General features: G+C 33.2%; 1 long non-coding RNA gene across 4 annotated transcripts; it reads right to left on the minus strand.

Annotated features, from left to right (window-relative positions):
- Nucleotides 1-1,781: 1,781 nt before the first annotated feature.
- Nucleotides 1,782-7,749, minus strand: LOC110008008 (uncharacterized). Of its 4 annotated transcripts, none has more exons than XR_016048992.1 (3): nucleotides 6,380-7,746; nucleotides 4,219-4,324; nucleotides 1,782-2,180 (listed from the first exon to the last, which is right to left on the minus strand). It is a non-coding gene; the product is annotated as an uncharacterized LOC110008008 (long non-coding RNA). The 4 variants fall into 4 exon arrangements; XR_016048993.1 differs by lacking the exon at nucleotides 1,782-2,180 and adding an exon at nucleotides 3,087-3,155 and having other exon boundaries at nucleotides 6,380-7,745; XR_016048994.1 differs by lacking the exon at nucleotides 1,782-2,180 and adding an exon at nucleotides 3,087-3,354 and having other exon boundaries at nucleotides 6,380-7,745.
- Between the last annotated feature and the right edge of the window lie 16,500 nt (nucleotides 7,750-24,249).

Here is a 24,249-nt window from a genome sequence, read left to right on the forward strand (position 1 = left end):
GGGGATGCTCCATCCTATGGAGGTTGTTAAATCATCGATGAGTTTCGACATTAACGGTTAAATCAATGATTTTTAGATTTTTCAAGTTAGCTAGTAAAAAGGGTGAGGACCTTAAACGTTTTTTTAACCCGTCCCATGCTCGGGTAAAGGAATTGGGTTGTACTAGGTAGGCAACCAATGCAAAATTTTGTCAAAACTTTTTTTTTTGGAGTTTTGTATATGCAAAGTTCAAGATTTTTTCTTGAAGTTTTGTATCTATTCAGTAAAACTCTTACATCCACCCATTTTGAAATTAATGGGACAAGAGTCATTGTCACCTTCTTATACAAAAAGTAAATGCTTTTCATTTTTAATATTTTCCACAAAGTTTAAAAAAATGGATAGGTGATCAGTACTACCCATTGTCTAGATTGATGGAAGTTGGTCTAAATCGACCGTGCAACAGAGCGAATCGGCTAGTAAAAAAATAAAAAAAAAGGAAAATTTCTCCATACCCCCTAGTTTTTTGAACCGATTTCCCAAGGGATCCAAGATTTTATAATATTTCTAACTACATGAAGACTCTATCTTTTGTATCGTCCAACCCCCTAGACTCCTTTGACTTTATATTTTTTTACCTAAACAATTTTTTAAATGACAATTTTTTTATCAAAACCTAAAGTCATGTTATCCCCTCCCTCTCTCTCTCTCTCCACCAATCACACTTGGCTCTCTCGCTAGGATTAGAATCTCTCTCCCTTCCTCTCTCTCTCTTTAGGAATCACACGACTCTTTTTATCTCTAAAATCTCTCTTCCTCCTCTTTCTCTCTCTAGGATGAGTCTCTCCCTTCCAACACTAAGCACCTCTTTCTCTCTCTACCCAACAGCTAGCACTTTTTGTAGGCACCACACCGCTACCCTACACAACCACTTTGCCTCTGCCCTACCATACACAAACCCTAGCCTTCCATCCACCACCGCTCCCTCCTCCCCCTCAGCTACCCTCTCCGATGCCCATGCCGGAAAACACCACTTCTTCACCAACAAAGTCACTGAAAAATCACCCTGCAAATTCCAGCGACATGAAATTATCTCCTAAAGTGTCATGTTGTAGTTGTAAACGTTGGCCTTTGAAGTAATGGGAAGACCACCTATCCACTCCGGTGCTAAATAGCCTATGGTTCCTCTTGTTGTGGTGGCCACTCAACTAAATTCTCGACCTAAAAGCTTCGCCATCCCTAAATCTTAGTCCGTTGCAGTAAAATCACGGTCCAAAAGGAGTTTAAAGAAAAAATAAATCAAATGAATGAGTAGCGAGCATATACTTGGTTCGGCAAGATGCCTACATCCACAGAAGAAGAAAGTCACTATAATGTTTTTCTTATCTCGATTACATGGGCTGCACCATATTTATTTACACAATGATACACCATATCGTAATCCCATAAAAGTAGCCCAACACTGTGAACTAACCGGGAGAAACTCCACAAAGATAGATGATTCTGTTTTTTAGCTGTAACCATCCATAAATATAGGGTCAATAAATATAGGGTCAACTTTCAACACTCCCGCTCAAGTTGGTGAGAATATGTCTATTGAGCCCAACTTGCTCAAAATTTGACGAAATTGCTTCTTTGCAAGAGCTTTGGTAAATATGTCTATGAGCTGATCACGAGTTCTAATGAATGGTATACAAATGATATTTGCTTAAACCTTTTCTCGAACAAAATGACAATCAACATTTATGTGTTTAGTTCGTTCATAGTAGACAGGATCTGAGGCAATATGAATGGCTGCCTGATTGTCACAAAACATTTTTATTGGAAACCAAGTTTTCAACCCCATATCTTGAAGAAGATGTTTAAGCCAAATTAATTTGCTTGTTGTTAATGCCATGGCCCTGTATTCTGCCTCAGCACTTGATCGTGCCATAACATTCTGTTTTTGGTTTTTCTATGTGACAAGATTACCTCCAACAGTAGTACAATATCCTATGGTAGACCTTCTGTCGGAAGGACTACCTGCCCAATATGCATCAAAGTATCCCTCAATATCACATTTCCATTTGGCTTCATCCATATTCCTCTTCCAGGTGAAGCTTTGAGATACTTCAAAATCCTTTCAACTGCTTCCATATGACAAGTCAGCGAGGCTCGCAGAAATTGGCTGACAATATTAACCGCATATATAATATCAAGCCCTGTTATGGTTAGGTAAATAAGTTTCCCGACAAGCCTTTGATATTGACCAACATCTTGAACGGGTTTCTCATCAAAAGAATTTAATTTCTAACAGCTATCTACCAGCGAACAAATAGGTTTGACCCTTAATTTTTCAGTTTCTTTAAGTAAATCGAGAACGTATTTTCTTTGAGAAATGAAAAGTTATTTTTCGAGTAAGCCACTTCTATTCCAAGAAAATACTTTTATTGGCCAAGATCCTTAATGTCAAATTTATTATGAAGATGTGCCTTTAATTTTGAAATTCCCTCCTGATCATTTCCTGTAATGACAATGTCATCAATATAAATGAGAACAACGATAGTTCCCTTATTTTATTTACAAACATAGATGAATCGGCACTAGTTTTCTAAACACCCACATGAGTGAAAGCGTAGCTCAATTTGGCATACCATGCCCTGGGGGATTGTTTCAATCCATATAAAACCTTTTTTAATTTACACACTATTCCATTTTCTAGTTCCCTTGGATGCCCCGGAGGCAAATTCATGCAAACCTCTTCTTCGAGATCTCCATGGAGAAACGCATTTTTCACATCCATTTGAGATAATTTCCATCCAAGATTAGTAGCCACAGATAATAGGACACGAACCGTGTTTCATTTTTGCAACTAGAGCAAATGTCTCTTTATAATCAAGACCACAAGTTTGTGTAAATCTCTTGGCCACAAGTCTGGCCTTATATCGTTCAATAGTTCCATCACTTTTAAAATTAGTTTTGAAAAACCATTTGCAGCGAACAATTCTTTTACCTATAGGTAGTTTGACAATCTCCCATGTATGGTTTTTGTCAATAGCTCTAAGTTCGTCCTCCATGGCTCTCCTCCACACAGGCAGGGATTGGGCCTCAAAAAAAGAACTAGGTTCTGGACTACTAGTGATGGCACTTATAAAAGGAATATAATTAGGGGACACATTATTGTAACATTTGTATTCCTGAAAAGGATGAGAAACAACATGATAAGTGAAAAAATCCTTAAGATTAGATGGAAGATGAGTAACACGAGTGGATCGCCATAGAGGAATCGTAAGTTCATGAGACTGGGCCACGTGTTCTTCGTAAATCACTTCAGATCTGTCTTCAACTTGATGATTTTCACAATTTTCTTCAGCACTACCATTTTGAGGAGTTTCACTAATAATTTTTTGCTTGAAAATATCAGTATTAACAAGAAGTAGTGGTGAGATATTAGTACACTCCCCCTGAATCATATTTTCGAAAGATTCAGCAAAATTACTGTGAAAATAAGGCTCAGTTTCAGTAAAAACAACATCCCTTGACACATATAATTTCTTTTTCTTTGGACTGTATTGCATTTGTACCCCTTTTTAGTAAAAGAATACCTAAGAAAGATACATTTAGTGGCCCGTTTTTCAAGTTTGTCTCTATTTTGTTTATGAACATAACAGGTGCACCCAAAAACTTTCAAGTAATAAATATCAACATCATCAGACCAATAAACTTTTGGTATATTCATTTGGAACATGATGGATCTGGTCACCTCCAGTAAGTGCCTTTTTTTTTTTTTGGCAATACCATTTTGTTGAAGAGTCCCTGTACAAGAGGTTTGGTGTATAATGCCACGAGGAGTGAGAAAATCCGAAAAATTATTATTAACTAATTTGATTCCATTGTCGGTATGAAGGATCTTGATTCTTGCATTAAATTGATTTGAAACCATATGATGGAATTCTTTGAAAGTAAGAAAAACTTTACTCTTCAATTTCAATAAATATATCCAAGTGGTCCAAGATTTATCCTCAATAAATGTGACAAAATACTTAAACCCATTATAATAAGTTGTCGGGGCAGGTCCCTAAACATCAGAATGTATCAAATGGAGGGGCCCATCAGAAAAACTTGTAGAACTTTGAAAAGGTAATCGAACTTGTTTTGAAAATTTGCATACATCACATGAACTTGAATCTGAATAAAGTCGAAATAGAATCTTTAAAATATTGTCTAAAGGATGGCCAATCCTAGAGTGCCATAAATTACCATCATTCAAATTTTGTCTAGATGTTAAGGCTTTATTCTGCAAATCAACTACATATAAGCCATGTGAAGTATGCCCCTCACCAATCATCTTCCCCGTGGCCCTGTCCTGAAATATCACAGATTGATGAAAGAATATGACGTTACAATCCAAATCATTGGTAATTTTGCTAACCGAAAGCAAGTTTGAAGGAAATAATGGTAAATAAAAAACAGCATGCTAGTTATCGAAAAGAAAATTGGTTTTTCCAATCCCCCATATAGGAATCTTCGCCCCATTGGCAATTGACACAGGTTGGCTATTCGTTATTTCTTTAAAGTTGGAAAGACATTCCAAACTCCCTGTCATATGGTCACTAGCCCCCGAGTCAATAATCCATGTGGATATTTTTCGAGGCAACAAGGCACAAGAGTTAACAAAAAAATTACCTGTTTCTTGAGAAGATTTATTACCCAATGGTGTTTCTTATATTGAAGTAAAGTCATTCTTTCCCAATGGTTAAAGAAGTTGTACTAATTGTTCTAGGCTAATTGAGAGTTAGAGATGCAGCTTGAGCAGAGGAACCTTTGTCCCGTGCCGGCCTAAGATGAGGATGTAAACCCTAGCACCTATCCTTGGTATGACCAGTATTTCCGCAATGATCACACCTCTTAGAGAATCTACCCCCATAGCCATGTCCTCTCCCCCTTCCAGGAAAAGCAAACCTTCTACTCGAATTACTTATACGTTTGGAGGATTCAAACTTGTTGGCAGTAAGGGCAGTTCTTTCAGAATTTTCAAGAGTCTCTTTATTTTCCAAAGTCATGACTTTCCTTCTAGTTTCTTCTTGACAGATTGATGCACAAACATACATAAATGAAGGAAGTTCTTTAGACATCAATATTTGACTTTTGATATTCTCATAATCCGGTTTCAACCCAACTAAAAATAAAAAAAATTTATCTTGCGCAATCCTTTGTTGAATTTCTTTTAGGTCGGTGGTAGCAGGTGAGTAAGTAGACAATTCATCCCAAAGTTTTTTGAATGAAGCAAGATACTCTGTAATAATTTTCTCTTCTTGCTTAATGCGAGGTATTTCTTGTTTCAATTCAAAAATACAGGGTAAATTATCTTGTTTCCCATATATTTCTTTTATGGATCTCCATAAATCTTCAGCATTCTCAGCATCAGTGAAGATTTCAGTCATATTGGGCTCAATGGAATTGAGTATCCAAGACATAACTTTTCTGTCTTCAGATATCCAATCGTCATAGGCCAAATGATCTTTAGATGGAGCCTTCTTTTTTCTTTCAACGTGACCTTGCTTAGATCTTCCATATAATGGGATAAGAGCGGCCTTAGACCAAGTTAAGTAGTTGCTTCCATTCAATAGAGTACTAGTGAGTTTGTCATTAATACTATACTCCTTTTCACAAATAACTGTTTTTTCTTTATCTCCCATCTTAAAACACAATATTAAAAAAAAAAAACTTAACTGTAAATGATCACCAAAGCACCAAGAATCAACAACCAATGAGCTGCACACCCAAATAAAACTAGAGGAAAAAATCTGAGCACATATATTCGAGAAGTGCTCTGTTTCCAGCACTATTTTCCCAAGTAAATTTCTATTAAGAAATTTTGCACCGTTTAAAAAAAAAAACTCTTGGCAAGAGATAAAGATGCATGTGCACCAAAAGTTCTGCTCGAGCATAAATTTGCCCACCAATTTTGCACACAAGAATGAGAATAAATTTTGCTTCACACATTTTGCACACCAAAGATATAATGTAAACTTTAGAGAATGATGACTAGTTTTTTTTTTTTTACAAGAGATAAATATGCAAGTGCACCACAAGCTCTTGAGCATAAATTTGCCCACCAATTTTGCATAAATTTGCCCACCAATTTTTCACATAAGATGAGAATAAATTGTGCTCCACATGTTTTGCACACCAAAGATGGTGCAAAAAGAATGATGTAAACTTTCCACCAATTTTTCACATAAGATGAGAATAAATTGTGCTCCACATGTTTTGCACACCAAAGATGGTGCAAAAAGAATGATGTAAACTTTAGATAAGGATGACTAGTTTTTTCTTTTACGATCAAGATGATCCACCAATTTTTGCTTTGAATATTCTTTGTGTAAAGAGAGAAACAACTATGGTAAAAATAACTTACTGGTTCAATAATGGAAGATGCTAGAACAAGTCTCTCTCAAATTTTATAGAGACTAGATCAACACTGACCCAAAGAACAGCCGTTAGTAGCTCTGAAATTGATCTGCTATGATACCATGAAGACAAAATAAATCAAATGAACTAGTAACGAGCATATACGTGTACATCCACGGAAGAAGAAAGTCACTATTATGTTTTTCAAATCTCCATTACATGGGTTGCACCATATTTATTTACACAATGATACACCATATCATAATCCCATAAAAGTAGCTCAACATAGTGAAGTAACCATGAGAGACTCCTCAAAAATAGATGATTCTGTTTTTTAGCTGTAACCACCCATAGAGATAGGGTCAACTTTCAACAGAATTTGATATCACAGTGAATTATTTAGTCTACGCCCTCTTCATGGAGATAGGCAATTCCCCTCACTGAACCTAAAGCTATTTTGAATCTAGTTACCTAGTGTAGTGTTTTGGTCGATTCTTGATTGAAATAAGATATTAATGGACCATTCGCCATGAAATCATAGGCAAGAGGGCGATTCAAGTTTTCAGAGCAAAAACCTCAAACCTCAAAGTCGAACTAGGTTAACGTGTTGCAGGGTTCTAATGGTGAGGATTTCATTGATGAACTCTTTCTCGCCTGAAACGCATGGTTTCTCTAAGCGACTTTGGAAGAATCGGGAAAAACACCCCTGAAAACCACACCAAAACCGCCATGGCCAAGCTTCTCTGAAAATACTCAAGTTGCATTATCGAATTCTTTGTACGAGAAAACCCTAAGACCAAAGGTTGAGATCTCAGCCATTCTTCTCCTTTTCGAGCGTCTCCTCTTCCAAATAATAGCTTGTAAAATAAAAGCTCCATTCAAAACTAAAGCTGGAGCACAGAGGCCTGTTATCAAAGCGGGATTGGTTTTAGAGCCGCTTTCATCACAAGTTGCAGAGAAATCCTACGAGACCTCGACGGAGTTTAGAGAGCGAGACTGAATGCTTAAGACGACTTTAGGTTTTGATAAGAGGTGATCATTTCAAAAGTTTTTAAAAAAAATATATAAAATCAAAAAAATCAAAAATGTTGCCAGATAGAAAAGATAAAAACAAAATGCTATTAGAAATAGTATAAATTCTTGGGTCCATTTAGAAATGCTCTCAAAAAAATAAGAGACACGGAGAAATTTACCGTAAAAAATATATAATAAAAAATTTAAAAAATATTTAAAAAAAAGTTATATCCAGGACCTAATCCAAGTAACGGTTCGGTCAGAAAATTGGCTAAAACAAGGCGGTTTGTGATGGGAACATGGGAACCAGCTGGTTCATCATATTTGTAGGGAACTTTAGCAGGCAATCCGGATTGCCCTACGTTCAACGTTGGACTTAACATGAAATAAAAGAGAGGAAAACAACGCCACCAATGTGGACCCTCCTTTGACGTTCCCAAAGCTGTCCTTATATAAGCCGTACATGGTGGTCGATAAGACACCAATTTCGTCAAATTTTCCCGTGTCTCGTTCCGAGAGTAGAGAGAAAGAGAGTAATTTAGAGAGAGAGAGAGACAATATTTGATGAGGTTTTATACAAGGGTGCCGTTTTTGTATAGCCTACGACAGATCTATAAAAATTCAAAAATTTTAAAAATTAATGGTCCAAAATTGTGTTATAAAATACACAACTTTCATAACTTAAAATCCATTTTTTTTCTCTTGTTCATGTATCTTGATGTCAAGATTATCAATTTGAGGATATTTGGGTATCAAAACAACATCTTCTAATGAAATTTTTTAGATAGGCTCTGATTTCATTGTTTAGATTCTCAACTCTATAGAATCTTTTCCCTTTATACAATGACACCATTTAATATAGGAGAAAAAATTATATAGTCAAGCTCTAAACAATATAATTAGAGCCCACCTCAAAATTTTCATTAAATAGGTTGTTTTGATGCTCAAATATCCTCAAATTGATCATCTCGATATCAAGATGTATGAACATAAAAAGAAAATTGATTTCAAGTTCTGAAAATAGTGTATCTTGTAATGTATTTTTGGACCATCAATTTTTAAGATTTTCATAGATTTATTCAATCTATATTATTTATAAAACTTCAAATTTTATAATTAAATATCTATTTATAAATCTTTAAATTTTATAATTAAATATAAAAATAGATTTTAACGTCACAAAAATTTTCAGCATTAAAATCACATTTCTCAACCCTAATTGAAGGTACACTTTACTTTGACTGTTTAAAGCCACGGCTCTATACAAACGGCACCCATATGCAAGGAGATCCAGTGAAATTTGATATCTTGGATAGGTCATAAAATTTAAAAAATTTTCTTTTAAACCTTAAGCTCAGCCATCGAAAATAATAAAGTCAACCAAAATCATATTTAATGGTCTAGAGATGCTTTCCCCATTTAATATAAGAGAGAGAAAGGGAGGAAGATGCTTGGAACAGGGACGATGACATGGGCGAAAACCAAATACGTAGTAGAGACGATGACACGTGAAACCGACCAATGTAAATTTAAGGGAAGTTTCTCTCACGCGTTGCCGGCCACCTTTGAAAGACCCGTCCCCAAAGCAACCACTCCCTTAACCCACCCAACAAATACCCCCCCCCCCCCCCCCCCCTCTTCCCACCTAACCCACAACCTCTCTCTCTCTCTTAAATCACTTTCTCTCTCTAGACACAAACCCATCTCGTATTTTCTCTTCCAAAGCAATCAAACACAAAGCTCTCTTTTCCTTCCATCTCTTCTCTCAAGATGAATCAGTACGATCAGCACCAAGCTCCTCCCCAATGTAATCCCCTCAACTCTTATTCTCTCTCTGTTTCTACATAATTTTTATTGGGTCTTTTCTGTTAGTTTCTCTCTATATATGCTCTGGTTTTCTCCTGGGTGTGTATTTTGCCCTTTTGGGGTATGGATGTATTTGCTTGTTTCCTTGCTCATTTGGTGTTTAATTTTTCATATAGAATCGGGGGGTCTCATTGTTTGAATTTGGCTTAGCTTTTTGGGATCATATCCACTGCTTTTTTGCTCAAATTTAACTCTGATTTATTTATATTTTAATGTTTAATTGTCTGGTTCGTTGACCCTGAATTTTTTGCTTTTCTCTTGAAATTTGATTTCTTTCTTTCTTTCTGTGGGGTTGCGTAAATAATTAAATAAGATACAGAGATATAGTTTTGATGAATGTTAACCGACCCCAAACAGTTCGAGAAAAAGCTGTGAGGGTGATGATATTTTGACGAAGGTCCCCTTAAAAAAATTTATGAATATTAATCGACCTCAAAAAATTCGGAAAAACTATGATGATGAAGATATTTTGATGAATGTCCTGTAAAAAAATAGAGATGAATTATTGATGTTTATTACGGTTTGCAGCTTATCCCCCTCCTCCAGTGCAAGCCTACCCACCCCCTCCACCTGGGTATCCTGTCAAAGATGGTCCCTCCCAGCACCCACAAGTTCCCATAGAAACAAAACAGAAGGGTGATGGTTTTTGGAAAGGATGGTAAGTATTGGAATTCTCTCACTTTCATGGGTACATAACCGAATACGCTTTTGCTTTTTTTTTCTGAATAAAAGAAATTATAAAAACTATACTTTTATTTTCGCCTCATCGAAACCCTCATCTTTCATAACTCGCGTCCGTATTCTTTTTTTTTTTCTTTTTCTTTTGGTAATTTTTAATCAAAATAGCTTTCACGTCACGGGCGCTACAAATCGAATTGTTGCGCCATACAAATCGAATTGTTGCGTCAATCACACGCATTGCGTTGAGCTCGTGCAGTGCACATGTACACCAACTTCATTCGAAGGCTACTTAAATGGAACTTCATGTGCACATGCTTCGGAGAATGTAGGGCAAATCATACAATACACACAAGTGGCCATAATTGCAAGCAACAAAGCTGGCGTGGTTTGCTTATATTATTGTGAAGCCCTAGTATTACCATACTTTAAGTATAGTAATGACTATCCCTAATTTGTATATTGCATTTTAAAAATCGTGATTACTTAAAATGCTGAAAGAAAAAAAAAAAAAAAAAAACTTGCAAAAGAGGTTTATGAAAGTTCGAATTTTTTTCTAATTTATCAAAAATTAAGTTATATTTTGACAATTTTCTTTTTTTTTAATCCAACATTTAAATCCTCTCAACCCCAAGCCAATGGGTCTCCACATGCATAGCACCCCCACTCCCCGCAAAATAACACACTCTCTCTCTAGGTTTCCAGAGTTTTCCACTAGAAGAATTGATGACCAGCCTAGCCCCTCTCTTTAAGCTGTAAAGCCTCTGTTGATTAATGCGGAAATAAAGTTAAGGCAGCTGTTTTAATAGAAAATGGAATTTTTTATATTGAAGTTCAATAGAAAAACTCAATAGACTACAATAAATGCCCTTTCTTATTGAAACTCATTGGATACAAGTAGTTGTCCTTACCCCCAAAAAAATAAAAAAAAAGATCAAGTGATTATAACGTCTTTAAGTGCCCTTTCTTATTTTATTCATGTTACATATATCAACATATTCACTACCATTATCATTGTCATCAATACAATCACATTATCATCAAGGCCATTCACCTTCTTAATCATAGCTTTGTCAAAGATAATGTATCATAATAATTCAAATTTTAATTAGATTTATTTTTTTTAATGTTATTATATTTTCCATTTCTCATTTTTTTATTTACTTTTTTTCCTTTTTCTTTTTTCTTGACAGCTGTGCTGCGTTGTGTTGCTGTTGCGTCCTGGATGCGTGCTTCTAGGGGAGGAGATTTGCGTGCTTATATTTATTTTCTTGGACTAGTTTATTGTCCCCTCTATCATTTGTTGGTTTGATTGTTCTGTTATTTAAGTTGGATTGTACTTATAGTGTCTTTATTTATGTTTGCTTGAACCCCAGTATCTATCTTTTTTATTAAATATAAAGTTAAACATTTTTTGTTCAAGATGAGATTGAGACACAATTTTTCGGTTTTTGAATATCTCGTCGATATTATTATCATCCAATCTTTATCTCAATTATTCGAGATCTTCTTATTGTTTATCATCGCAATGAATTGTCGATATTATTATCATCCAAGTTTTATCTCAATTATTCGAGGTCTTCTTATTGTTTATCATCGCAATGAATTGTCGATATTATTATCATCCAAGCTTTATCTCAATTATTCGAAGCCTTCTTATTGTTTATCATCGCAATGAATTGTTTACCGTAAAAGAATAACCAAATGAGCCTCCCCCAAAAGAAAAATTGATCAAAGAGGAAAGTCTTCTCACAAGTATCCATTAGTGTCCAACGTTGGATATATGGTGGGGTAGGACTTAGTGTCATGTCACATTCAGGGTCCCGCTCTGCCTTATCTCTTCCACCTATACTCCTGCAGGAGCAATCATGTCCATCTAATTCTTGGAAAAAGCTTATTTGGAAAAAAAAAAATTTAATCTAAAATTTTAGGAACTGCTAAAAAATAATTAAATCATTTTTAAAACACAAAATTTGAATTTGAAGTTTTTTAGTGCTTAGATCTCACTTTCGAAATTGGAGAGTCTAATCTTGGGATGTTAAACTTTTTTTAAGTTCTTAGATAGTTTGGAATTTCTCCTTTTTGAGCTTAATCTTGTGGGGGGGGGAACCCGAAGGAGTAAATGGATAGTGGGATCCCCCATGACTATAAAAGCCTTTGGCTTTTATTTGACCAATATAGGCAATTAGGTGCTCGATGTTCTTGTCCAACTCGTCCATGGCGGCCGGCATACGTGGGCCTAGAAAACCTAGAAAACCCACGATCACATGACTTTTGATTTTTTAATAGGATGGGGTTTATATGGAGCTGAGGCTTTAAACAGTCCAAGTTAAACGTATCTTTAAATAGTATCAAAAAATGTGGTTTCAATACTGAAAAATCTTTGTGATAGGTTTAAAATATATTTTTATTTTTAATTATTAAATTTAAAGTTTAAAAAATAGTGTAAATCGAGCGGATATATGAAAGCTTGAAAATCTTGAATATTGACAGTCTAATTGTACTATTTTCAAAACTTAAAATCTATTTTTTTTCTCGTGTCTATACATCTTGATGTGGACATGATCATTTAAGGATATTTGGACATCCAAACAATCTCTTTTAGTGAAAGTTTTGAGATGGACTCTAATTTAAGGAAAATGGTTTGGTAGGGCTGCAGCCCTTCTACAATACCTAGGGCTACAGCTTGCATGCCGTCTATCAATTTGGAAGGTTCACATCTTTTACACAGGTGAATGCGAGAAACTCGGGCACCCAAAACCCTAGTTACCACTACATTTTTTAAAGGGAAAATACCGCTGTAGACCCAATTTACCTAGGGCTGTAGCTTGCACGCTGTCTATCAATTTGGACGGTTCACGTCTTTTACACAGATGAATGAGAGAAACCCGGTCACCCAAAACCCCAGTTACCACTGCATTTTTTAAAGGAAAAATATCTCTCTAGACCAAATTTTTAAATTTCATTTCTTTGTAGATCCAAACTTTCCAAACCTATCTTACAACATAGAGATTTTATCTTTATATCTTCTTACCCCCTAAACTAAGTCTACATATTCTTACCTTAACTTTTTAACCCAAACAAATTTTAAAAAGACCTCTCTAAAAAAAACTACTTTTTTCTATTTTTTCTATCTTCACTTGCTTCTCTCACAAGGAAAGAGAGAAAGTTGAGGAACAGGGAGAAGACACGGGGAAGGATTGAGAGATTGGAGAGAGAAAGAGAAAAACATAGAGAGAGGGGTTTAAAAATGATGTATTTGTAAAATTTATTTGGTCTAAAAAATAAAATAAAGTTGGTCTAGAGGGTTAGAAGATATAATAAATAAAATCTTTACACAGTTAAATAGGTTTTGAAACTTTGGGTTCATAGAAAAATGAAACTTAAAAATAAAATCTACCGATATATTTTCCCTTTTTTAAAAGTTTATCTTTTTTCTTTTTGTTCTTAAAACTGTGGCCTCCCACTGAAGAGCTCTCCCTTTCCACTCTGATCTCCTCACTGGTTCTCTCTTTGCCTCCCTCCCCTTTAGATCCCTCTATGATCTCCTTCAAAAATCATTACAATTTGCACCTAATTCATTGGTACTATTGATTTTCTCTCTCTACTTCCCCATCTCCATACTTTTTTCAGTGCCGATATAGCCACAAAACACATATCCTTTCCCTCCTTAAAACCCACCTTCTAATTATCTTTTTTGTAATACTGATTAATGATTATGCCCCTACAACACAGGGCATACCATCAGATCTGTTGGGCTCCTGTACAGAGAGAGAGGCATAGGAGTTTTTTATAAGTCTTTTCTCTCACAAAGAATAGAGAGAGGCATAGGAGTTTTTTATAAATAACCTAAATAGTCTTTTCTCTCACAAAGAATCAAACACTCGATAGACTTCATAGGTCTTTAGAAATCCAAGTTTCTCTCTCAAATTTCAATTATGCAAATTTCAAGTTTCTCATTCTTTTTTGGAACTTTAAAGCGCTTTGTTTTGGAACTTCAGCAAGGATGGGAGGGGCTACTTTTTTTTTTCCGTCTTCGACCTGAAATCAAATATTGGGGTGGTCGACTCCATCAGTGTCACAGATGGTGTGGTGGGACCTAGGGTCATGTCCCCCTCGCCTCATCTCTTCCACTTAATTATTGGACGGTGGTCACGGTGCCTCATCTCTTTCGACATTAATATGAACGGTGATGCAAATTTTTCTTTAGCATGGGTGCTATCCTCTCGCGCGTGCAATCATGACATGCGACTCTAAAAATTCGAGGTTTTTTAAATACGTTTGGGTACTTGAAAATCTATTACAAAGAAACATATTATAAGGAAATATGAAATTTATTGTGTTCGGATACGAAATGAAAATAAATTATGTAAGATTTTTCCAACTTGAAATTTATTAAGCTAGAATAACTGTGAAATTCATTAGGCGTTTAACGAGTAAGGCGCATGAAATTTATTAAGCTCACAATAATTGTGAAATTCACTACGCGCACGCTCAAAATAGTTGTGAAATTCACTACGGGCTTAACAGGTAATGCGTTTAACGCGTGTGAAATTTATTACGCATAGAATGGCTGTGAAATTTATTACACACTTAACGGTAACGTACTTATTATGCGTAGAATGGCTGTGAAATTCATTACACACTTAACGGTAACGTACTTATTACGCGTAGAATGGCTGTGAAATTCATTACACACTTAACGATAACGTACTTAATGAGTGACACGCTTAACACTTAATCTAACTACGTGTGTCTCTTATAAAAATAATCCATTATGTCCCGCCATTCTCCTTTTGTGCCTATGCATTCTCTCGTTACATTAGTAAAAGCTCAATTGAAATAACATATCTCTTTAATCTCCTCCAATACCTCAAAATTTTCTACTACAATTATCAAAAGTTCTAGTTTACTAATCAAATTTCTTCCCATTTTTAACCTGTGCTATAAATATTTTGAATTTGGTATCATAAATTTATCATTTATTTGAAATTATATAAATAGTCATTTGAAAGAATTCTATAAAAAATAAATAAAAATAAGGTTTTATTGCAATAAAATCATGTTATTCCAATCATATTATTCCAATGTCTTATCATGTTGAAACCAAAGCCCAATTATGTTAGAAGACATGTGATTGCATATAAATATCAAAGCTTGCAAAATAAGTAAAAAATGATGTCATGATGACTTTAGAATGGTACAAGTTATTATTAGAAAAAAAAATTGGAATGGTGATGATGTTATTATTAGAAAATCTTTTTGAAATGGTGTGATGATGACTTTAATTCCACATTTCAATGGAATTTTGTGACAAAAAAGAAAGAAATGATAGTTTATAGGCAAGTGCTGCTAAAATGTTGGTGATGTATTTCCCATATTTGTTCCCTACATTGCCAAATAGTAATAATGTATTTTTCAAGTTGCATCTAAATATTACCCAAACAGTAACCATCCAGGTTGCATCTAAATATTACCCATACAGTAACTATCCAAGTTGCATCTAAATATTATTCAAACAGTAACCATCCATTTGCAGGTAATGTATTACGCTAATATATTTTACAAACAATATATTTCCAGGTATCCAAACAACCCCTTAAGTGCATAGATAGTTTGGAATTTCTCCTTTTTGAGGTTAATCTATGGGTTGAAGATATATCTTGAAATTTTGAGAACCCAAGGGAGTAAGTGCATAGTGTGATCCCTCAGGACTATAAAATGAAAATATATCATGGCTTTCATTTGACCAGCCGTCAGGTGCTGAATTTAGACTAGTGACATGCACCGGCAAGTGAAATTACTTGTTAATTACATAAATAATTATTTATCATGAAATTATATTTTAAAATGACGATTTATTATAGAGAGAAAGAGAGACATAATTAAAATTAATTTTAAGTACATAAGTAAATAAATATTATAAAATTAAATAGTATGAAAATACAAAAAATATCTCACATGAAACTTATAATAAACTCATAATAAACATGTATTTATTGCAATCAAAACTAATCATAATGGTAGGGAAATTTTTCTTTTCTCCTTTTCTTTTTAATTTTAATTTGAATTTTCAAAATTATAAAGAAATACAGACAAAAAATGAAAGAAATACAAAAAGAAAATATAATTGATTAAATAAAATCAGAAATTTGCTTTTGATTTAGAAAATATTCATAATAAACATGTATATATTGCAATCAAAACTAATCATAATGGTAGGAAAATTTTTCTTTTTTCCTTTTCTCTTCAATTTTATTTTGGATTTTCAAAATTATAAAGAAATGCAAACAGAAAAAGAAAACATAATTGAATAAAGAAAATCATAAATTTACTTTTAATTTAACTTTTTTTCAAAATTATTTATTTTTCTTCCTCAATAAATTTGCTTTTGATTTTGAAAGTAGAACGCTCAAATGATTTCTAATAGAAGTAGATAAGTTGTTCTTGTCATATGATTAAATCAACTGCATTATTTGCATAACTTCATACATGGTTTAGTCTTGAACATAAGCCATCCAAATGAAGACAGTGTTTCGCCCCTTTTTTATGATATAAACTATGAAACCCATGTAAAGGTTAAAACTATTTATTTCAGAAAAGGAGAAAAAACCTATGATGCTACTAATCACCAATATCTAAATTGTGATGGGAAAGCCTCGTTCCAATTCCTCTCTTTTTGGATGATTAAAATGAATAACTCTTGATTTATTGTAGATATTTGAGAGATTGCATTGGCATTTCTGATGCTAAACTTGACAAGCTTGAAACCATAACCCCATAATACAAAAAGTTTGACAATAAATGGATATGCAATAACTTAAAGACAATAGATAGCTCAACTATTTAAAAATATTGCATGGATAAAGGATAAACAATGCCTATATTTGTGAAGCACGTACACCTTATTGAAATATCAACAATTATGAAATAAAAATATTGTTTGTAATTTATACTTTTATAATATTATCTATAAATTATAATTTTAGATTCCTTTTTAGTTTAATATATTATCATAATATCTCAAGTATTTTTTTATTAAAATTATAAATTAATTAATTCTCTCTCTCTCTCTCTCTCCCTCCCTCCCTCCCTCCCTCTCTCTCTCTCTCATGGTGACATTCCATCTCTACTAAAATTGTCTTTCTTTGAAAACTTTCTCTATTTCAAACATTGAAGCCACATCATTCGTCTCTCTCATGGTGACATTCCATCTCTACTAAAATTGTCTTTTCTTTGAAAACTTTCTCTATCTCAAACATTGAAGCCACATCATCCGTCTCTCTCATGGTGACATTCCATCTCTACTAAAATTGTCTTTCTTTGAAAACTTTCTCTATCTCAAACATTGAAGCCACATCATCCGTCTCTCTCATGGTGACATTCCATCTCTACTAAAATTGTCTTTCTTTGAAAACTTTCTCTATCTCAAACATTGAAGCCACATCATCCGAAATAGATGATATCACTCCTATAATAGAAATTGCAAAAAAGCATGAAAAAATAGGAATTAAAAAAACAATTATCAACAATTTCTAGCATTAAAAAAAAAGAACCATAGCCTTAAAAAAACCATCCCACCCACATACATATTTTGATAACATGCACTCAAAAAAGATAATACATGTCTCCATGAAGTTAGATCAACAATAAAAAGAATAAAAAAAATAAGTATCAAGAAATATAGATAATTAAAGGAAGTGAGACAATGGGATGAGAGAGATGAGGGATAGACATGAGATGACATGCATGGGCATGAGAGAAAAATACGGCGGGAGAGGGGATTTATTAAGAAAGATGGATGATTAAATAAAATGAGAGAATGGGCTTGTGATGACATGCATGACATGAGAGAGATGTGGAGGAGAGAAACTTATTAATATGGTAAGATAGGTGACTTAAAAATAAGGAGAGTGCTGCTCTTGTTTAATATATAATAGATATGTTTGTCCAACTTTTTCCAAAGCCACATAGGATTGTGGGTCTAGAAAACCATCAATCACATAACTTTTGTTTTTTTAATAGGGTGGGGTTTGTATAGAGCTGAGGCTCTAAACAATCAAGTAAAGCGCATCTTTAAATAGTATCGAGAAATGTAGTTTCAATACTGGAAATCTTTGTGATAGACTTAAAATATATTTGTATATTTAATTATAAAATTTAAAACTTCAAAAATAGTGTTAATCGAGCAGATTTATGAAAGCTTGAAAATCTTGAATATTGACAGTCCCAAAATGCATTACAAGATGTACTATTTTCAAATATTGAAATCTATTGTTTTTTCTCATGTCCATGTATCTTGGTGTCGAGATGATCAATTTGAGGATATTTGAGCATCAAAACAACCTCTTGTAGTGAAATTTTTTAGTTGGGCTCTAATTTGCTTGTTTAGAGCCTCGGCTCTATATAAACTTTTTATTCTTAATATGTTGAATATCTTTTTGTTAAATGTAATTTATTCCATTTATTTGGTATAAGGCTCTCATGATGATAACCTAGCCCATATCTAGCTCGAACCCAACTTGGCAAGGACACAATTTATTCGTGAGTCAGAGCGCAATGCCGATTTTTTGAAGACTAATGCACATGCGCCAATAAGATGATCACGTGAATAATTTGTGGCCCTCTTGTAAAAATTGTGTGCTCATTAACCTTTTTTCATTAAAAGGATGATAGTCACATGAGCAATGTGTATGCTCTAATGCATCTTGTTTATGAGAATGGGTTGGGGCCTTGGTGGTAGCATCAATGAACCCTATTAATAAGTTTTTAACTCCATTTTCACCAAAGGGTAGGGCCTAAATACCCTCTGACTTTCTTTTTTTTTGTTTAATGTTTGCTTTTTCGATTATTTTATATTTAAATGAAAATGAAAAGAAAAATCAGAATCTACACTAAAAATATGAAATCTATATTTTGTTGGACTAACTTGGATGAAATTAAATCGTATTTTGGCATGGCTTGGAGAAGGACCAAGTTCCTGGCTCGCCATGCCAAAATTTGATTTAATTTCATCCAAGTTAATCCCTTAAAAGCACATGTGTTTTACATTGATGTAAAATTTAATTACATTATATTTAATCGATAAGATATAAACTTTCACATATCATTATTTTTTTCGCATAGATTATGGCTATGTGTTTAGCTTATAATGGATTTAGGTTACCTCTTGGGAGTTAGCGGACACTTGCTGATAAGTAAAAAATCAGCAAATTAAAGATACTATTTATCCTTTGTATATAGAGGTTATAATTGCTTATAACCATCTAATATGAAATTTGATAGGTTGAGTGCGTCATAAAGTTCGAGAAAAATTTCTTTTGAACTTTTTGATTGGTCAATGGGAACGACAAATAGCGGAGTTGTGACATCCCGTAGATGAGGCTCTCCCTCTCATTATTGAGAGTGGTTTTGGAATATCCAAAATATTATTTCGAATTTCCAAGTTATTTCTCTCATTATTACTTGAATTAGGGGTGACAATCGACCTGGACTCAACCCGGGACCTGAGGGATGGACCCAATTCTGGTTTGGGTATGGGTCCAAAAATAGGACTCATGCAGGTTGGGTCCGGTAATATTTTTCAGGTCTCAATATATTTAAATATAGTTAAATATATAGATACTTTAATTTATGGGTCAGATCCGGATCTAGGTTTGGTAAATTCAAGTCCAAATCCACGTCCAGGTCCGGGTCCGGGTTCGAGTCCAAGTCTCATATCATTTTTTCAGGTCCGGGTCCCACCGGACCCATTGCCTCCCTTAACTTGAATGGGTCGAGATTAGAACACCTTTTGTAAATAGAGTGGCTATTTTTGATATCTTGACATATTCAAAATTTTTGCTGAAAGACAATAGCCATAAACTCGTCAACTTCAACGACACTTCCTTTCCAAATGCCATGGTAATGTTTTTTAAACAAATACCCTTTTGCCATATAAAATAATATTCCACCAAAAATAATATAGTTTCAATAAATAAATAACAATATGTTATGACATCCCATGTAATTAAAAGGGATTGATAAATATAGACGATCTATTATATTAACCCATGTATAGTTTCAATAAATAAATAACAATATGTTATGACATCCCATGTAATTAAAAGGGATTGATAAATATAGACAATCTATTATATTAACCCATGTAATTAGAGGTGATAAATACTAACAATCCCTTTTTAAAATAGATGGGGTTTATATGCGTAAGGACCAAAGTTTTCTAGCCACAGTATCACGCATGGCGGTAGGAGTCTGTTACAAAAAAATGGTGGGGTCGTGACAATATGAGACAACCAACTCGTATGTATATATGCAGGCTTCCTCTAAAATTCATCTTTAAGATGGATTTTTTATCCAAAATTTTAGAGATTCATCATCTAAGCCAAACTGACATTAAATATGATTTTAAAAAAAATTTAAAATGTATTTTTTTTGGGATATTTGTGGCATCATCCATATTTGAATTGACCATGTGTGCTTTACACAACGTCCATCCATCTTGAAGATGGACATTAAAGAGTCCGCAGGCTCTTTCACCAATTACTCATAGAACATTTTTTCTTTTAAAATACCCAAAAAAGTGTAAAAAATAAATTTTACACTAATATTTTTTCTTGTTTTGAAAAAGGAAAGAGTTTATATAAGATTGCAAATTTATAATATAAAAATACATTGTACCCCAAAAGTCCAATAAAAAAGAGTATTTGGAAAAAATTATAGATACCCCCTGAAATGCACTCTATAGACATGTTAAACCCCCAAATACTTTTCATATTAATCACACACTTAACTCAATTGTTGTTTCTTTTGCCTCAATTGTTGTTTTTTCTTGCTTTTACCCCGAGTAAAAAAGTTGTAAATTTTATGACAAACCTAGTACACATACCCTCACGTGTTCATCAGCTCACGTGGCATGCCGCTTAAAGCAAAAATTGGGAATTGGTTTGACACAAAATTTGTTAGACCAACCGAATTTGCTCAAAAGTGCGGGTTGACAAAAACATAGACAAAAAATTCGGTTCGACATAAACGTATGTCAAACCGGTCATTAGAAGCTACAAGCTAGTTCGACACATTTTCTGTTGGACGGTATTTTTTGCCATGTCTTTCCGGTTTGGCACATTTCTTACCTAACCGTAGCAAAATCAATGAAAAAATGTGGCCTAATAGTGAGGCTTTTAGAATTTGAAGCCTGAAGGCAATCCGACACACTTTTGTGCCCGACCAAGAGTATCTACTTGTTTAGAACAAAAGTGTGTCGGATCGCATTCTAGCTTCAAATTTCATAAGCCTCACTACCGTCTGACTGCACTTTTTCATTTCAGGTAGGGAGAGAGAGAGTTTTAACCATAGTTAGCAAGTCGAGGAGTATCAATATATCGACTAACCATAAAATTAAAAGTAAATCGATTTTATTTCAAAAAGTTGGATGAAGAAATTGAGCAAAAAATATGGATCAGCAAAAATACTCTCTTTAAATCGCTAATATATCAGATTAGGCTAAAAATATCGGAGTGAAACAAAGGGATAAGTTAAAAAAAAAAATGAAATTTAAAATTCTAAAAATAAAAATATGCTTAAACCATCAATAACTAATTCATCCATAAAAACTTTCCTAAACTAATAGTCTCATGAGTCGTAACTTTCATCCCATCATCCAAAATTAAATATAAAATTCATTAGAAAGATTCAAAATAAAAAATAATGCATGGTTCAAAAAAAGTACCATAAATTTCTCATTAAATGCTTTAAGCTAACTATAGCCAAAAAAAAAAGCACCAAATTTAGAGAGTTTAGAGTTTAGACAGAGAACACGAAGGGCAAGAGATGTTGCATTTTAGTGGGAGAGAGAGGTGATGAAAATAGAAGTTACATGAAACAAGAAAATGTATGAAAATGGAAGTTACATAAAATAGGAAAAAATATGAAAATAGAAGTAACATAAAATAAAAAAAATGTATGAAAATTGAAGTTACATAAAATAAGAAAAATGTATTCATCTTTCATAAAAGAAAAAGGTATGGAACTAGAAGTTCCATAAAATAGGAAAAAAAAATGAAAATAGAAGTTACATAAAATAGAAAAAAGATATTCATCTTTCAAAAAAGAAAAAGTATACAGGCAAAAAGAAAAAGTTTTTTTGAACCGACTTTTTTATAAAGCTTTAAAAAATCACGTTTTAAAATTTTTCATGAAAAAAAAAAGTTTTTTTGATGATCTATTGAAAAATGTGTAATTTAAAATATTTTCCTACAAATCTCTGATTTTTTGAAAAAATCGCATTTAAAACAGTGACTTGCTAACTGTGGTTTTGATGGATAAGGGAAGATTGAAATGGTAGTTTAGTTTTTAACTTATTATAACTTTTTAACTAGGGGTAAAAACAAAAGAAAAAACAGAGTCTATGATATTAAAAATATTAAGGAGTTGGAAGTTTATAAAATATATTTAAGAGATTATTCATAATTGGAAAAAGTTTATATAAAACCAAGGCTCTAAACAATCAAATTAAAGCCCACCTCGAAAATTTCATTAGAACATGTTGTTTTGATGCCTAAATATCATCAAATTGATCATCTCGATATCAAGATGTATGGACATGAGAAAAAAATGGATTTCAAGTTTTGGAAATAGTGCATCTTGTAACGCATTTTTGGACAGTTAATTTTCAAGATTTTCAAGTTTTCATAGATCTGCTCGATTTACACTTTTTTTGAAGCTTTAATTTTTATAATTAATGATGAAAATATATTTTAAGGCTATCACAAAGATTTCCAGTATTGAAACCATTTTTCTTGACACTATTTGACGGTAGGTTTTATTTTGATAGTTTAGAGCCTCGGTTCTATACAAAGCGCACCCTTCATAATTTTAAAAGAAATTACAGGGTTGGCTCTAGAAAATACATTTAAGAGAAATTACCTTATGTATTGTAACGTATTATGAGGCCATCGCAAGATGTCACTCACCCCGTGACCTACAGCATCCTGCCAAATTTAGAGTCGCGCCTTACTTGATATTGTAGAAATGCGGGCTTAGCAATATATATATATATATTTTAAATATAATTTGATACTAATTTGTAGAGAATGTATAATCTTTAATGGAGATCATGAATATGAAAAAAAAAATAAAAAAGATTAAAAACTAGAAATAATAGTTATATTAAGAAAACATTTGAACCGTTCGTTACATTTGTTTTTAGTTGGAGCACCTATTTGCATCCATCTTTAAGATGAATAAGATGGATGCTTTATACATTTGGACCTCATATTGTAGAAATGCGGTCCAACCCGCATGAAACAATTTACCCTTGAAAAAGGACACGGTTTTTATGCGGCCAGCCCGCATATTGTAGAAATGCAGGTTTGGCAATAAATATATTTTTTAAATATAATTTGATACTAATTTTTAGAGAATGTATAATCTTTAACATGAAAATCATGAATATATATAAAAAAAAGGTAAAAAGCTAGAAATAATCTTTATATTAAAAAAAACATTTGGACCATTATTTACACTTGGTTTTAGATGGACTATCTATTTGCATCCATCTTTAAAAAGGACACGGTTTCTATGTGGCCAGCCAGAATATTGTAGAAATATGGGCTTGGCAATAAATATATTTTTTAAATATAATTTGATACCAATTTTTAGATAATGTATAATCTTTAACATGGAGATCATGAATATGGAAAAAAAGCAAAATTGAAAAGTAGAAATAATAATTATATTAAAAAAACATTTGGACCCATTAGTTACACTTATTTTTAGATGGACTACCTATTTGCATCCATCTTTAAGATGGATGCTTTGTACCTTTGGACTGCATATTGTAGAAATACAGTCTAGCCCGCATGAAACAATTTTCCCTTTAAAAAAGACACCGTATATTGTAGGAATGCCGGCTTGACAATAAATATATTGTTTAAATATAATCTGATACTATTTTTTAGAGAATGTATAATCTTTAACATGGAGATCATAAATATGGAAAAAAAAAAGATTGAAAACTATAAATAATAGTTATTATGTTAAGAAAATATTTGGACCGTCAGTTACACTTGTTTTCAGATAGACCACCTATTTGCATCCATATTTAAGATGGGGGGATGATTTCATGCAACGGTTGAATGGTAGTATAATGCAACCATCTTCAAAAACTATGTTAAAGATATTTGTTTGATATGAATTTTTAAATATACACTCTTTTCATTCTGAAGAACAATCACAAAAAAAAAAATTTTGAAAAAAATTCTCTAGAAAGTTTTCATTCCAGCCCAATTAATATAAGCCATCCATTTTATTAAGATGGTT

This window comes from Amborella trichopoda, chromosome 2 (assembly GCF_054954075.1).
Source record: "Amborella trichopoda isolate Santa Cruz 75 chromosome 2, AtrichopodaSantaCruz75HAP2 v2.0, whole genome shotgun sequence".
NCBI classification, from domain to species: Eukaryota; Viridiplantae; Streptophyta; class Magnoliopsida; order Amborellales; family Amborellaceae; genus Amborella; species Amborella trichopoda.